Source organism: Pongo abelii, chromosome 13, assembly GCF_028885655.2.
Source record: "Pongo abelii isolate AG06213 chromosome 13, NHGRI_mPonAbe1-v2.0_pri, whole genome shotgun sequence".
Taxonomy (NCBI): Eukaryota; Metazoa; Chordata; class Mammalia; order Primates; family Hominidae; genus Pongo; species Pongo abelii.
In genome coordinates, this window is record NC_071998.2 from 114,555,913 (window position 1) to 114,573,708 (window position 17,796).

A 17,796-nucleotide genomic window follows, 5' to 3' on the forward strand; every position below is an offset into this window, starting at 1 on the left:
GTTAAAGAATCTGCAAGAAGGCTGGGCGCGGTGGCTCACACCTGTAATCCCAGCACTTTGGGAGGCCAAGGCGGGTGGATCACGAGGTCAGGAGATCGAGGCCATCCTGGCTAACACCGCGAAACCCCGTCTCTACTAAAAATACAAAAAAATTAGCCAGGCCTGGTGGCGGGTGCCTGTAGTCCCAGCTACTCGGGAAGCTGAGGCAGGAGAATGGCGTGAACCCGGGAGGCAGAGCTTGCAGTGAGCCGAGATCGGGCGACTGCACTCCAGCCTGGGTGACAGAGCGAGACTCCGTCTCAAAAAATAAAGAATCCACAAGAAGACCATTGTGGTCAGAATGGAGTAAGCAAAAAGAAGAGTAAGAGATGATGAGGTCAGACAGCAAAGAAGGCATTCGATCACAGAAGGACTTGATAGGACTTTGTGTTTTACTCTGAGCAAGATGGGCAATCACTAGAGGGTTTTGACCAGAGAAGACAAAATCTGAGTTATCTTTTTTAAAGGATCATTCTTGTTACTGTATGAAGAACAGACTATAAGGAGGAAAGAGCAAAAAAAAAAGGGGGGGGGGATTACTGCAATAATTTGGAGAAGGTAATGTAGGTTTATGCCAGTGCAAGTGATGAGAAGTGGTCAGATTCTGGATATATTTTGAACAGAGCTGCTAAGATTTCCTAAGGGATCAGATGTGATCTGTGAGAAGAGTCAAGAATGTCTCCAGGTTTTGACCTGAGAAAATGGAAAGATGAAGCTGCTATTTACTGAGATATGGAAGATTATAAAAGGGACACGGGGAAGAGGAGACAGGGTAAGTTCAATTTGAAATAAGGATAAAAGATATAAGAGGAGATGTCAGGTAGGCAGCAGCATATACAAGCCTGGAGTTCCAGGATAAAGATAAAAATTTGAGAGTTGGCCAGGCGCAATGGCTCATGCCTGTAATCCCGGCACTTTGGGAGGCCGAGGCGGGTGGATCACCTGAGGTCCGGAGTTCGAGACCAGCCTGACTAACATGGAGAAACCCCATCTCTACTAAAAAAAATACAAAAAATTAGCTGGGCGTGGTGGCGCATGCCTGTAGTCTCAGATACTCAGGAGGCTGAGGCAGGAGAATTGTTTGAACCCGGGCAGCGGAGGTTGCCGTAAGCTGAGATCGCGCCATTGCACTCCAGACTGGGCAACAAGGGTGAAACTCTGTCTCAGAAAGAAAAAAACAACAACAACAGAGATCCCATGGGGCAGTCCAATATTAAGAGGTAGGTGTAATAAAGAAGAACAAAAAAGAGACTAAGAAGCCAAGTAGGTAGAAAAACCAGCAGTCTGGTATCCTAGAAACCGAAGCAGAAAGTGTTTCACAAAGGGAAGCACCTATTTGTGCCAAACACAGCTAATAGGTCAAATAAGACTTAAACTTCGTAGTCTTGACACCACTCTTCATAGTAGAGTGGTGGGGTTAAAAATATCACTAGAGTGGTTTCTGGAGAGAACATGAGAACCAAAGATGAACAGAAGAAACAACTTTTTCAAGAAGTTTTGCTGTAAAGGGGAGCAGAGAAATTGGGTAGCAGCTAAAAAAGGCAATGTGGTCAAGAAATGGTTGTTTAAAAAAATAGATGAAATATAGTATGTGTGTGCCAACTGGAATGAGCCAGTAGACAGGAATAATGATGTTGCAGGAGAGACAGGGAGACATCATTTCAGCTGTTAGTAGAATTTCACGAGAAGAGTCAAATAGCCCAATGAAGAGAAATTTCACTAGGCTAGTGGGCAATAATTCCAGAGTACTGTTACTCTTTGTGATACTAAAGAAGGGAGGAGAGCAGCTCCTAAGTCTAATTCACATGTCACAGGAGGCTCAGAAGAGAGGCTGGACCACTTGCCAAGAATCTTTGTGTTAGACATTTTATATGTTATTTCATTTAAGCACAAAATAACTTCATGAGGCATTATCTTTGTGTTACAGATAAGGAACCGGAAGCTCAGAGAGAGTAAATAATATGCTTAACTCACAAAGCTGGTAAGTGGTTTCTAAGAGGTATGTTTTAAATCCACGTCCTTCTGTGCAGAAGATAAGGAATTATTGTTAATTTAGGGGGTTAAAATAATGTTGTGGTTACATGGTTTTTTGGTTCTTATCGCTCAGAAATACACACTGAAGAATTTATGGATCAAAGTATATGATGTCTAAGATTGGCTGTAAATTCCCTACAAAAAAAAACAAGTAAAATGCAATTGTGAGTGAGGGCTGAGCAGCAAAATGCTGATAATTGGTGAAGCTGATTGATGGCTATATGGAAATTTACTGTACTGTTTCCACTCATATACATCTGAAAAGTCCACGATGAAAAATGAAAAATAAAAATCCAGGTCCTTTTGAGTCCATCACTTCAAAGCCTGCCCTTAATTTCTGCTCAACACTTTCAAAAAAAAAAAAAAATATGCTTTATAGCTTCCAAACAATTTTCTTATTTTCTTTAATCTTCAATATAACTCTGTAAATTAGGAGTATTATTCCTATTTCAGACTTAAGGAGAGAGATCTACAACTAGTAAATAGGATCAAATCTCATAGCTAAGTCTCATAGTACCAAAAACATTCTTCTAATACAGCAATTAAGGTTGCACACCAGGCACTGTGTGCATACCCATACTCCACCCAGTGCCAGTACTTTTTCTCAGATTCATTACTATCCCATAATCCTGGGACTCTGAGCTTCCTGGGAGGACTAAGCATTATCCCATTCAGTCCATGAAAAGACTTGTACTCAACAGCTTGATTAAAAGAGGCAGACTTCAAATTTGCTCAGCCATCAATCTTCCTTGCCAAATTCAGAAACTAACATGAATTTGATATACAACTTCTCAGTGATTTGACTGTCTGCCAATCTCTGCTCTAAAGTGAACTCCTTGTGCCTCCATTTCCCTAAATGTAATATTCCATTGTTCACCTACACTATACAGCCATCACAGGGACGAAAGTTCAGGTATATGAACTCTGAGCTCTAGAAATAAAGGAACGATAATACTGACCAACTTCAAAAGTCAATTTTGTATAGTTCTAAAACATTTACCACAAAACTGGCAGAACAAAAAAATCACAGTTAGTACTTATTTTTAAGATACCGTATTTTTAAAAGCCTCATCACGATGTTTGATATCTGTTCTTCTATGCTAACCCTGGCATTATAAGCTCATTCACAGCTTACTTCAAAAACAACCGAAAATATTCACACCAAAGTCTTGAGATTTTATTCTCTCCAGCTTTTAATCATCAAAACTGCAACACTTTTCTCCTCTAGTTCACTAGCTTTGTGAGTTATTCAGAATTATTTAACTCAAGAGTTACTCAGTACCCAAAACTTCATTAGGTTAAAATTTAGGTTGCCTAAGCTGTACAGAAGCCTATGATTAGATGCAATGTTTAATGAGTTTCAGATTTACTTGAACTATAAACATCTTAAAAATGAACTGCCTCCATCTTAACTTTTACAAACCAACTGCTTATTTATTAGATCACTACCTAGCTGCCTTAAATTGTACTGATTTCCATTTAGGCTGACTAAACATAAGTAACCAGTTACAAACTCCATTTTCATATTAAGAGCCAATATATCTAGAGAAGGATCTATTCTTTACTCAAACCAGTATTATTGAAGCATACTAAGAAATCTTAGGTCTGGTACAAAACACACTTTTGAGCCTAAATGTCAATTTATGCTTGCTGAATTAACTGGCAAAACGGGCTTAATAATGGCATACTAAAACAAGCATGGTAAGAAAAAAATCTAGACAGAGCCCTTTAGGACAATTACTAGTCACTATATGTCAACAGTACTACATTGGTTAAATTAAAATCATAAACAAAATGCTGATCTGCCCAATAGGATATTGTCAAAAATCCTGGCACCTGGAAAACTGCAAAGAACAGGAAATTCTGCAGGTGCAGTAAGAAACATCTTATCCATGACCCAGAAATGCCTCAGAATTTATTACACAACCTGCTGCAGAATTCTCACTTTTCAAGTGGAAATGAACCATGAAGTCACACAATGCAAGGCTGTGATTTTATTATTGATGTAATCAACTGTACCCTTTCAAGTTATGCTAAAGTTAACTAAAGAAAGCAGATGTTTTACACAGCGCTAGTTATGTCAGAAGTTAAGAGAATCTGAATACCAAATAAAATTTAGGACTGCTTCATTCAGCCACACGCACATGTGGAGAGTCTGTTGTGAGGAAGGCACTATACTTCTCAAACAGGATGCACTTAATGGACCCTTAGGACAAGAAATAATTCAAATTAGACATGAAAGTTACAAATCAGGTCATTTGGTCACCTCACTAGTCAATGCAAGAACTAAAAGCTATATTAAAGATTAACACAACTTTCAGGCTCAAATCACCTAATTATCTGTATCACCATTAATCTGGCCTTATTTACTTTATTTCTATTTTAACTGACACATACATTAAACTTACATCTCTCAATAAAGTTTTCTAAAATTAGACTCGATTCACTAGCCTCTTAGAATTACTAGTCAGAAACAGTTTCTGTAGCTAAACGAATTTTGAAAAACAACCAATCTTCCAATAAAAGGACCTATGCAAAACAAATGAAAACAGAAAAGCAGTAAAATGGGTAACAGTGTCCACACATGTTACCTAAGACAGTAAACTATTAGAGTAGATCACGTAGCAAAGAAAGATCACTATCGGAGCTGGGTATTATCAAGCTCAAGGCAAATTAATGTGTAATAAAGCAACCTATGCTGAGACAGGAGGATCGCTTGAGCCCAGGAGTCCAAGATCAGCCTGGGCAACACAGCAAGACCTTGAGACCTGGTCTCTACTAAAAGTAAAAAAAATAGCCAGATGTGGTGGCACATGCCTGTAGTCCCAGCTACTTGAGATGCTAAGGTGGGAGGATCACCTGAGCTCTGGAGTTCAAGGTTACAATGAGCTATGATCACACCACCGCACTCCAGCCTGGGCCACAGAACAAGAACCTGTCTCCAAAAAAAAAAAAAAAAAAAAAAAATCATGACCAGCACCTGGAAGGCTCTTTACAACTTGTAAACCAAACACAACATTAAGAAAGCATTTAAAAATCATTCCCCCTCAAATAGAGCATAACCTATCAATGCATATGGAAATACCAAATGATGGGTAATTATTTGATAACTAAAACTTGAAAAAGGAAGGAGTATTCAGTAAATCAGAACAAGGAAGCTTGATGTCACTAGCAGAAGGGATAGCTCTATTTTTCTGTTCCAGTCACTCAGTCAGTAATCAATTTTCTGCAAAATACATAAGAAAATGTATTATGTTTATTATTTCTGATATAAGAATTGAATTTGGCCGGGTGTGATGGCTCATGCCTATAATCCCAGCACTTTGGGAGGCTGAGGCGGGTGGATCACGAGGTCAAGAGATCGAGACTGTCCTGGCCAACATGGTGAAATGCTGCCTCTACTAAAAATACAAAAAATTAGCCGGGCATGGTGGCGGGCGCCTGTAGTCCCAGCTACTCAGGAGGCTGGGGCAGGAGAATCACTTGAACCCGTGAGGCGGAGCTTGCAGTGAGCCGAGATTGTGCCACTGCACTCCAGCCTGGCGACAGAGAGAGACTCCATGCCCCCTCCAAAAAAAAAAAAGAATTGAATTCACTGAGCCAAAGAAGGACTCTGTCTCTGGAAATTCCTGCTTAGAAACAATCTTGGGCTATAGCTAGAACGCAATGTCTCTCACAAGCTTCTGCTCAGACTGAAGAACTCAAACCAGCACTAACACTTAGCTGAGAAATTGGAAAGGTAAGCAGACAGCAGAGAATGAACAAACTTCAATTTGCAGACACCTCTGATATTCACATAAGTTTCATCTCTATCCAACTTTCACACAACAAATTAACCCACCTAATGGCAAATTATGAAGTACTAATATTTGACCAGTCTAAAAACCACAGGGGAGAAAAAAGAAACTAAATAACATCTATCCCCGTATTTACATAGTTCTAGTCTTCCCAAAAGACTTAAACTTGTTTTATATAAACCACCTTGATTCTCATGGGAGATGGACAGAGTCAGGTTTCTAGAGAAGAAACCAGCACAAAGGGATTAAATATCTTGTCCAGCAAGTCACCAGCGAAAATAAAACCAGAACCCAATTATTCAGCCTACAAAGCCTAAATAACCTGCTTTCCTTGGTTCATAAACTTAGGATATCTAAAGTGCCTACAAATTGCCCCAATTCATAGAACTTCACTGAACAATACATATAATCCGAACACTATACCAGAATTGAGTATTCTGAGCAAGAAAGTAGTGCGCACCCCAAGTCAATAAAATGAACACAATGGACTTAAAAAATATAAAGAGAAAACAATGGCTATGTTGGAGGGAATTTTCAAAGCTCACTCTATTCATCTTATATCCTACTGCTCAAATTCTCTGCCAAAAAGCAAATGAGGTCAGATATGCTCCCTATAATTATATTGTATACATATATCAAATCTCAAAATACTCAAGAGTTTCAATCGAAGGGACATTATACTCTGAAAATCTTTCCCTCCAAAAATAAAATCTTACAGCAATGCCTTCAGAGCATTCTTTTGCTGCCATGACACACTTCAAATTTGGATTTTACAAATCATTCGCTTCCAGTTTATTTTTTTAATATTTATATTAACAGATTCCGATTACTTAAAATTTGGTGTTCTGCTCCGCCCTCATTATGTTTAGGCAAGATTCCCACTTCCACTCAAACTTATTATTCAAACATACAATGGCTGCATTAAGATACTTCCTAAATCGACAAAAGAAGAAAACTAATCAACCCAGAAAGCTCCCAAGCTACCAAAGCGAACCTTTTATTTGAAATCATACTAGGTACCACACTACACATTACGTGAAGCCCACAGAGTGATAATTGAAGTTATTTCTGCAACATGATGAAATTTATTTTTTAGCAAAATCTGACAAGACTTAATTTTCAACTGTCAAAAGGGAAATCGTTTTCCAAGATTCTAGGAAACCTTGCTTACTGAAGCAGTCTCAAAGTAGTTTGCTTAATCCTTTCAAACCCCTAAGAATCTAACACAAGCCACAGAACAGTGAATGAGACTTGCACTGAAATAAATGTCTGTGTTCAAACCCCTAAAGGTTACTTCCCATGTGTTTGGCAAGCTGAAGGCCATATGTCCGCCCAACCCCAATAAAGCTAACATTACACTTCCCAACTCAAATCAAAATACCAGAGAATCCAAAAGCCTCCAACTAAATTTTACCTGAACTATTTGGGAGCAAAAGTCAACAATCCAGATCAGTTATTCACGCCTTGAAAGAGTGTAAAGAGTCAGAAAGCTCCAATTCCGCCAGTTTTAGGAGCTAGGTGTACATTACTTCTGTCTGCCTATAGCATGGGACTCAAGATATTACATCACCCCATGCTGCCTGAATACTGACTCATTACCCAGAAAGCACCAGGTATCTGAGACACTGCACCAAGGTATCCCTTTCTTCCCCTCTTATACATAGCCCTTGAATGCTACTGGCCACTGGGCCTGGTCTCTTGCAGTTTCACAAAGACATCTGCCCTGCACCTGCTGCAATCCCATTTCCATTCACTCTTGGTGAGCTCCTCATGACCCTGTGTGGCCCTTCTGTCCACTCGTCAAACCAATATGCTAGGATGATACCCACTACACACCTCTTCCAAATTTGGGGATGCGCACTCAGCTCTCCCTTACCCCTTACCCCTTCCTCATTTACTGGGTTCTGGAATTAAAAGCAGGCTCAGTGATCTCTCTGACCCTAGGAGTATGAACTTTCAGATATGACACTGAGTTTAATGTCCTCCATTTTCCATTAACATCATTCCAGGATCCAGGTCCAGGTCCCCCCACCCCTCAATCTCCAGTTTCTCTCAGTATGGAATTTAATCCTCTCCATTTAGTTATTTTTCCAACTTCTGCACTCTGCCTGACCTTCCTTATACTCTCAGTGACCTAAAAATCTTGGCCCCTTTCATCTCTCAAAACTCAAAGTGTTCCAATCTCTCCCCATACTTCCACTCCTTGGATCTTCCGTACTCTCTTAAGCAACCTGTGTTCCTAGCTCTCTCCAACTTAAACAGTCATTTCCTGCCCTAAATCTGGGCATCCTATTTCCCCCAACACCACCACCACCACCACCACAATCCATCACCTATGCCTTTCTAGTTACAGACATGTCCACATACACCTCTGCCTTGCCCTTCTCTTACTCCACTATAGATATTAAGCATTCTTCTACATCCTCTACCCCAAAATAGCCTGTCTACCTTCCTTCTTTCTCCCTACGTCCCTTCTCCCTACAGCACAAAATTCAGTGCCCCAAACGTGTGCTTCCCTCCCTCCACCTACTGTACTCCAGACCTGTCCACCTTCCCCTCCAGTCTATCCCGTTGTCCCCCTCTACTGATTTCCTTCTCACCCTCCCCTCCACCTCCCTCCTCCCCAACCTCTCCACACTTCCTGCCTCAGAAATCTTTCCTTCCATTTGTCCCCACACTTTACCTGCCACTCCAAGAACACTTCCCTTTCCCCACCTCCTTCTGCCCTCCACCTCACATACTCCATGCCACCCCACACACCTGTCCCTCTCCCCCAGCTCCTGCCCCTAACGTCCTCCAACACTTGCCAAGAACCCCTCACCCTCCGTCCTACCTCAAAGTTCCCTCTCTTACTGCTCCCACCTTCTTCCATACTTCCTGCATAAACACCCTCCATTTCACGCACTTCTCCCGCTATCCTTTAAATGCCCCACACACCTCCTGCTCTCCATCCCCATCACCCTTCTACTGTCCCCACCTCTCTCTGCAAGCCCTCAAACTAAGTCTCTGCCCCAATCAACTTCCCCCTTCCACCCCATACTCCTCTTCCCTGAGCACCAGATACCTGCCTTTTTATCCTCACATGTCAACCCCCTCCCGCCTCCCTGCAGTCTCCCCTATACACCTGGCCACACACTCCCTCACACCCCTCGCAGGTCTCCTGGAGCCCCTGGGCCTACCCTTCATTTCCCTATCGCCCCAGACGCCTAGGCACCCTGCTCCCCTCCCTCCCTTTCAGGCGCTCCCTGCCTGCCCTCACTTCCCCCTGCCCCGACCCCCTCCTCCATCGTTCCCCTTCACGGGCGTCCCGGTGGCCTTCCTAATACCCGCCCCACTCCCTGCCCCCGGCACGCAGCGCTCCTTCCAGTCCTGCTCGAGTCTCCAGTCTTCTCCCTCCATTCCCACCCCACTCGTCCCTGCCCTCCCCAAAGGCCCCCTCACTCCTCCTTAAACCCCAGAATATAGTGCCCTCCCCACCGGCCGGAATGTCCTCCATCTCGCACTCGCCTGGCCCAGGGGGCCCCCCAAACCTGCCTGAAGGCTCTCCTCCTCCATTGGGCCGGATCCCTCTGCACCCCTATTTACCCCCAAATCTGCCCACACCCTCCGCCTGCCCCCCGAAGCCTCTCCCCAGCTCCTGCCCCCAATGTCCTCCAACACCTGCCCCAAGCCCCGAGCCCTCCGTCCCGGAAGACCTCCCGGCACCGCGTCCCCCCACCCTGCCCACGCCCTCCCCTGATCGGCCGGGACCCCGTCCCCGCGAAGGTGAGGAAGGCTGCCCGCTGCCCTTGCCCGAAGCGGCCGGGGCACCGCAGCGGCGGCGGCGGCGGCGGCGGCCACAATGCCGGAGCCGCGGGGCCGGGATTGCTCCCTGCTCTCCGCCTCGGCCGCCACCGCCGCCGCCGCTGCTAAGGACGCACAACAAACAATGCGGGGCCCGGGCCGGCTCCGCCAACCGCCTCAACCGCCGCCTTAACCGCCGCCCGCCCGGGACGGCCCGCCGCGCAGGCGCCCGCCCCGCCGCCGGAGCCTACCCGCGCCGCCGCGCTCTGCCCGCGCCCGGTACCCGCTCCCGCTCCGCCGCCGCCGCCACCTCGCCCGCTCGCGTCTCCGGCTCCTCTGCCCAGCGGCGGCGGCTGCGGCGGCTGCTGCCCTGGTGGCGCTCGCGGCTCCGGTCTCCGCTTCGGCGGCGGCAGCGGCGGCGGCGAGCACGTGACACCGCCGAGCGCGCCCATTGGCCAGGCCAGGGGGCGGGCCCCGCGGCTGCTGGGGAACGGAAAGCCCGCCCCCTCGTTCGCCGCGCGCCCCCTCCACGCGCGCTCTGCCGCACCTGAGAGCGCCGGCCAGCGCCCGCCGCCGCCGTGCTGCGCCGCCGCCTGCGCCAAGTGCGCACCTGGGAGCGCGCAGGGAGCACTCGCGGCCGGCGGCCTCATGCACCTGCGAGCGGACGATTACGTAAACTGCGTCCCCGCCTTCCTCCCTGCCCCAGGCCCCCGCCCGCTGCAGCACCTGAGCCCCGCTGCGCTAGCGGCGTAACTGCGGCGGTGCGGAGACGAGCTGCGCTGGGAGGCTAGCGAAATGCACGGAACCTTCGTAACTTCCGAACCTGGGAGCTGCGCCAACCCGCGGCGGCTAGCCGCCTTTCCCGGGTCCCGCACCCCAGTGCGGGATGCCCCCCAACCCCAGCAGCCACACAAATGGAGCAGGCGTCGCACTGCCTCCCGAGGTGGAGGGGCAGGCCAGTAGGCTTTGACTTGTGCCTTCGCCCACCTACTTGCTGGCTGTGTGACCTTGGCCAAGTTACAGAACCGTTCTGAGCCTCAGTTTCCGCATCAGGAAAACTGGGACAATAATTCCAATTTAGGAGCTGTTGGGGAGATGGCGTAAGACAATAGGTGTGAATTCTGGCACACAGCAGTCGCTGAACAGAAGCTGCTACAATCACCTCTCCTTCACCTGCCTATAATGAACCTCCCTGGGATTGAGTTTGGGCCCAGGACCTCTCTGACCTCCTTATGGTTGGGTCAGACTTTGGCTGAACACCTACCAGCTCTGTGCCAGGGGCAGCGCTGGGGAAGAAATAAAGGTTCGCTTTCTATTCTACAGTCCCTGGCCTCAAGTTCTTGGTGCCCAGCATTCTGCTCCCCAGTGTACAGTCCCTGCTGTATACCGGGGGGTTTGCAGGCTGCAGGGATGCACTGGCAAATGAGACAATGTCTTTGCCCTAACACAATTCCCAGCCTGGAGCAGAAACGACCTGACCACTCAGTGCCAAGACAGAGGGCCTTGAACAGCCCAGGGGTTGAGGAGGGACCTCCCACAACAGCCCCCTTAGGGCCCCTTTTCGTCTTTCTAACACACCAGGCTCAAATATTTTAACAGCTCTGTTTCATTCACAGAATAAAGTGTAAAAACCCAATTTCAACTGAAAAGGCCTTGGTGATCTGGTCTTAAGCTTCAAGGTGCTCGCCCTTCCCTTTGCCCCTCCTTCAGGCCAATTTGACCCTCCAGCCACACAGAACTACAGTACTGTTGTTTCCAGAGTATGCCCAGGTGTGTAGGAGCCTGAGTCTCCTGAGACAGATGCCAGGCCGCAAATCCCTTTCTAAACCCTCTCCCCACCTATGACCACTCACACCTTCTTTGACCCTCCTGAAAAAATCCTGGGTATCCTTATCAATCAGCTCAGAGTATATTCTCTGGAGATCCTTGGCTGCCTCAGACACATGGTCTAAGCTCCCTCGGCTTGAACATAGTCCTGTTAAGCTATATGTATTCTCATGGCACTAGATTGTAATTGTTTAGCTGTCTGTCTCCTCCCTGGTCTCTCAGTCCCTTGAGGACAGGGTCATCTTCCTGCCTAAGTGTGTTAGGGAAGACTACACGTGCACATGACATGAGATCATTAAAGCTGGGTTTTGTAGGATGCCCATAACTATCAGAGGGAGAAGAGGCACCACACTGTAAAGATCCAGGTTCACTGCACACTAGCTGTGTGATCTTGGAAAAATCAATCTCTCTAGGTCTAAGTTTACTCATCTGCCAAGTGAGACTAATAGTATTGCGTATTGTAGGGTTGTTAGAAGGATTCAGTGCAACCGTATATCTAAGGCACTCAGCATGGTATCCAGCACTTGGTTAAATTTTTAATTTTTTTTAAATAGAAGAACAGCATGGCATTAAGGATTCAATAGTATTTCTTGTTTCAATATCTTTATTGGGTTTGTAACTCCAAACACTGATGACAAAAGCATGCAAATTATATAAAAGGAAAGAAAGTAAAAAGTTAGGCCAGACGTAGTGGCTCACGCTGGTAATCCTAGCACTTTTGGGAGGCCAAGGCATGTGGATCACCTGAGGTCAGGAGTTCAAGACCAGCCTGGCCAATGGGGCAAAACCCCATCTCTACTAAAAATATGAAAATTAGTCGGACGTGTTGGTGTGTGCCTGTAATCCTAGCTACTCAGGAGGCTGAGGCAGGAGAATCGCTTGAACCCGGGGGGCGGAGGTTGCAATGAGCCGAGATCTCGCTATTGCACTCTCCTGGACAACAAGAGCGAAACTCCGTCTCAAAAAAAAGTTAATGTCTGTCTCCCTTCCTGCCCTTGACTCCACTCCCACTACCCCAATCCCAACTCCAGAGTAGCTACTGTTAATTATTCATGTCCCGCATTACATGTCCAAAGAAAAAAGAATGTTGCAGAAAATTATTTATCTGTAATGTGTATGTTGGATTCTCCAGAGAAAAACGTCAGAAAGGATTAAACACCAACCACTATTGGTTATGCCTGGAAGATAGAACTGGGTGTGGGGATGGAGGACTTAAAAATTTCTGCATTGTTTTAATTTTTTAAGGATACATATGCAGATTTTTGTTTTGCTTTGTTTTTGAGAGGGAGTCTTACTCTGTCGCCCAGGCTGTAGTGCGGTGGCGCAATCTTGGCTCACTGTAAACTCCGCCTCCTGGGTTCAAGTGATTCTCTTGCCTCAGCTTCCTGAGTAGCTGAGATTACAGGAGACTGCCACCATGCCTGGCTAATTTTTGTATTTTAGTAGAGACGAGGTTTCACCATGTTGGTCAGGCTAGTCTTGAACTCCTGACTTCAAATGATCTGCCCGCCTCGGCCTCCCAAAGCGGTGGGATTACAGGCGTGAGCCACCGTGCCCAGCTTGTTTTGTTTTGAGACAGAGTCTCACTCTGTCACCCAGTCTGGAGTGCAGTGGCACAATCTTGCCTCACTGCAACCTCAGTCTCCCGGGTTCAAGCCATTCTCCTGCCTCAGCCTCCCAAGTAGCTGGGATTACAGGCTTGTGCCTCCACACCCGTCTAATTTTTTTGTATTTTTAGTAGAGACAGGCCAGGCTGGTCTTGAACTCCTGGTCTCAAGTGATTCTCCCGCCTTGGCCTCCCAAAGTGCTGTGATTACAGGCATGTAATCACACATAGATTTTTAGCAATTTACTTGAGGTATAGTTTACCCATAAAATTATGCATTTCAAAAACGTACAATCCAATGATTTTCAGTAACTTTACTGAGTGGTGCAACATTAACATAAGTCAGTTTTAGAACATTTAGCATACCTTGCCGGGCACGGTGGCTCAGCACTTTGGGAGGCCGAGGTGGGCAGATCACGAGGTCAGGAGATCGAGACCATCTGACCAACATGGTGAAACCCTGTCTCTACTAAAAATACAAAAATTAGCTGGGCATGGTGGTGGGCGCCTGTAATCCCAGCTACTCGGGAGGCTGAGCCAGGAGAATGGCTTGAACCCAGGAGGCAGAGGTTACAGTGAGCCAAGATCATGCCACTGCACTCCAGCCTGGTGACAGAGGAAAACTCTGTCTAAAAAAAAAAAAAAAAAAAGAACATTTAGCATACCTTATGGATCCCCCGTAAGACTCTCATGCTCATTAAGTGTTAATCCCATTTCCAAACCCAGCCACAAGCAAACACCAGTCTACTTTCTGTCTCTATTTTTTGCTTTTTCTGGTATATTTGATACTTCTTTTTTTTTAGACAGAGTTTTGTTCTGTCACCCAGGCTGGAGTGCAGTAGCACAATCTCAGCTCACTGAAACCTCCATCTCCCAGGTTCAAGCGATCCTCCCACCTCAGCCTCCTGAGCAGCTGGGACTACAGGCATGCCATTGTGCCAGGTTAACTTTTTGTATTTTTTTTTAGTAGAGACTGGGTTTCATCATGTTGCCCAGGCTGGTCTCAAACTCTGGGCTCAAGGGATACTCTCTCCTCAGCCTCCCAAAGTGCTGCAACTACAGGTGTGAGCCTCTGCACAGGGCCTGGTACATTTTTGTAAAAAAATCAAATAGACTTGCCGGGCGCCGGGGGCTCACGCCTGTAATATCAGCACTTTGGGAGGCCGAGGTGAGCAGATCGCCTGAGGTCAGGAGTTAGGGACCAGTCTGGCTAACATGGTGAAACCCCGTCTCTACTAAAAATACAAAAATTAGCCGGGTGCAGTGGCACGTGCCTGTAGTCCCAGCTACTCAGGAGGCTGAGGCAGGAGGATCACTTGAACCCAGGAGGCGGAGGTTGCAGTCAGCCGAGATGGTGCCACTGCACTCCAGCCTGGGCGACACAGCAAGACTCCGTCTCAAACAAACAAACAAATAAATAAATAAATAAATAAATAAAATAGACCTTTTTGGCCTGGCACAGTGGCTCACACCTGTAATCCCAGCACTTTTGGATGCCGAGACGGATGGATCTCTTGAGGCCAGAAATTTGAAACCAGCCTGGCCAACATAGTGAAACCTTGTCTCTACCAAAAAACAGACAAATTAGCCACGTGTGGTGGCACATGCCTGTAGTTCCAACTACTTGGGAGGCTGAGGTGGGAGAATCACTTGAACCTGGGAGACAGAGTTTGCAGGGAGCCAAGATCATACCACTGTACTCCAGCCTGGGTGACAGAACCTCTTGGGAAAAAAAAAAAAAAAGAAAAAGAAAAAGAAAGAAAGAACAAAAATCAAATAGACCTTTTGGGAAAAAAGAATAAAGGCCAGGTGCTGTGGCTCATGCCTGTAACCCCAGCACTTTGGGAGGCTGGGGTGGGTGGATCACCTGAGGTCAGGAGTTCGAGACCAGCCTGGCCAACATGGTGAAACCCTGTCTCTACTAAAAATACAAAAAATCAGCCAGGCGTGTTGGCAGGCACCTGTAATCCCAGATACTCGGGAGGCTGAGGCAAGAGAATTGCTTGAACCCAGGAGGCGGAGGTTGCAGTGAGCCAAGTTCACGCCATTGCACTCCAGCCTGGGTGACAAGAAGAAAACTCTGTCTCAAAAAAAAAAAGAAAAGAAAAAAAAGAATAAAAGTGTCACCTAATCTCACCCAGTAATAATAACCCCTTTTCCTATGTATATATATTGTTCCAACCTTTTTTATGCATATAAATATATCTCTTTTACAAAGTGAGATTATTGTATGCCTTCTGTTTTGATTGTTTTCACTTAATATAAAATGAATACACTTCCTTTTGTGTAACTAAATATTCTTCTGCATAATGTCATATTTTAAGAAACATTTAATTAAACCAAGTACCTATGTTGGGTATTTGGGTGCTTTCCAGTATTTTCACTATTATAAATAGGGGAAGGTAATAGATGTTGTAAAGCTCTTGAGCTCAGTGCACTTTGAAATCACACCTAAGTTCAAGTACCAGCACCCCCTGTTTTATCCATTTGTTGCTCAAATATTTACTGAAAACCTATTACATGCTAGCTCCTAGGAATACAAAAGCAAGCAAACAGCTACACTGCCCCAGCTGAAGGTGGGCTCTGGTCTAACTCCCAGTCCTGGGCTGTTGGTCCCAAGCTACACTGCCATCTATAGAAGGTGCTCACCTTTTATATATATATAATATATATATACATAAAATATATATATTATTATAATATATATTAATATAATTATAATATAATATAATAATATATATAATATATAATATATAATTATATTATATATTATATATTTTATATTATATAATATATATAATAATATATATATTTTTTATATATATATTATTACACTTTAAGTTCTAGGATACATGTGCATAACATGCAGGTTTGTTACATATGTATGCATGTGCCATGTTGGTGTGCTGCACCCATTAACTCATCATTTACATTAGGTATATTTCCTAATGCTATCCCTCCCCCCTCCCCCCACCCCACAACAGGCCCCGGTATGTGATGTTCCCCTTCCTGTGTCCAAGTGTTCTCATTGTTCAATTCCCACCTATGAGTGAGAACACGTGGTGTTTGGTTTTTTTGTCCTTGCCATAGTTTGCTGAGAATGATGGTTTCCAGCTTCATCCATGTCCCTACAAAGGACATGAACTCATCATTTTTTATGGCTGCATAGTATTCCATGGTGTATATGTGCCACATTTTCTTAATCCAGTCTATCATTGTTGGACATTTGGGTTGGTTCCAAGTCTTTGCTATTGTGAATAGTGCCGCAATAAACATATGTGTGCATGTGTCTTTATAGCAGCATGATTTATATTCCCACTACTGGGTATATACCCCAAGAAGGTGCTCACCTTTAAAGAACCACACTGAAGGCCGGGCGTGGTGGCTCATGCCTGTAATCCTCACACTTTGGGAGACCGAGGCAGGTGGATCACCTGAGGTCAGGAGTTTGAGACCAGCCTGGCCAACATGGTGAAACCCCGTCTCTATTAAAAATACAAAAAATTAGCCAGGCGTGGTGGCAGGCGCCTATAATCCCAGCTGCTTGGGAGGCTGAGGCAGGAGAATCGCTTAAACCCGGGAGGCGGAGGTTGCCGTGAGCCGAGATCGCGCCATTGCACTCCAGTCTGGGCAACAAGAGTGAAACTCCATCTCAAAAAAAAAAAAAAGAAAAAAGAAAAAAAAAACACAAAAAACCACACTGAAACAGAAGCGATAAACATCTAGAACTGTGCTATCCACCCAACAGACACTAACCGAATGTGGCTATTTAAATTTAAATGAGTCAAAATTTCAATAAAATTTGAAATTCAGCTGTGCAAGGCACATTTTATGTGCTCCATAGCCACATGTGTCTAGTGGCTACTGTACTGGAGCACTGATATAAAACATTTTCATCATTGCAGGAAGGCCTATTGGTCAGCACTGACCTAGAGGAAAAATAATTATATAGCAGCAGTCACAAGAAGAATATCTTCCCTGTGTATTTTTTTCCGAAGCACCTGCCCTGGGAGGTAGAGAAGTTGGTCTGGCCTCCTCTACTCTTTATTTTCCACACCTCCCCCAACTGTATGCCAGTTCTATAGAAAGAAGCTGAAGACAAAATGCTGGCTGGTTGTGCTGTGGGTGAGGGGTAAGGTCATGGGGGATGTGACATTCCTCAACTTCCTGCCATCATTTCTAAATCAACTTTCATCTCCAGTCATTCTGTCCTCCTTCCCTCCTTTTACCAAAACCAGCTCCTCTCAACAAAGGCCAGATCCCTTCCCCAGTGCCTGGACGCCCTCCTTTCCTGCCCTCTAAGGAACTACACTTCCTAGTTTGTTCCTCTCTGCTATGGCCAGCCTCTCCCTCTCTACTGGATTATTTCCATTATTATCCAAGCAGTCTCTTCCATTGTTTAAAAAGAAAAAAGAAAGAAACAAGATCTCCAGGTGATTCACCTGCACCTTAACATTCGAGAAGCACAGACCCAATTTCAGCAGGTACAGATGCCAATCAGAGCCTCAAATGCCATAGCAGAATTGCTGTTGCTGATATGATGTTCTGAAATGGTGAATAACTCTTGGTAGGGTCTAAGCAAAACAAGATATAATCTTCATTCACTTTGCATAGTATTTGCCTCCCTGGAGTATTAAAATCATGCTATAATGTACTTTGTGTTTATATTAAAAATGGAAGTTAGTTGTTAAGCTCACATAATTATATATG

General features: G+C 45.3%; 1 protein-coding gene across 11 annotated transcripts in view; it reads right to left on the reverse strand.

The window, feature by feature from the left end:
- STRBP (spermatid perinuclear RNA binding protein) overlaps window positions 1–10,061 on the reverse strand; it is a 164,036-nt gene extending 153,975 nt beyond the window's left edge. For 8 of the 11 annotated variants that reach the window (XR_008509450.2, XR_008509451.2, XR_008509453.2 and 5 more), the window contains exon 1: window positions 9,905–10,061. The gene's annotated coding sequence lies outside the window, so the exon portion shown is untranslated. The remainder of the gene's footprint in view (window positions 1–9,904) is intronic. The other 3 variants (XM_054519463.2, XM_054519466.2, XM_063713899.1) reach the window with 3 other exon arrangements.
- Window positions 10,062–17,796: the final 7,735 nt, after the last annotated feature.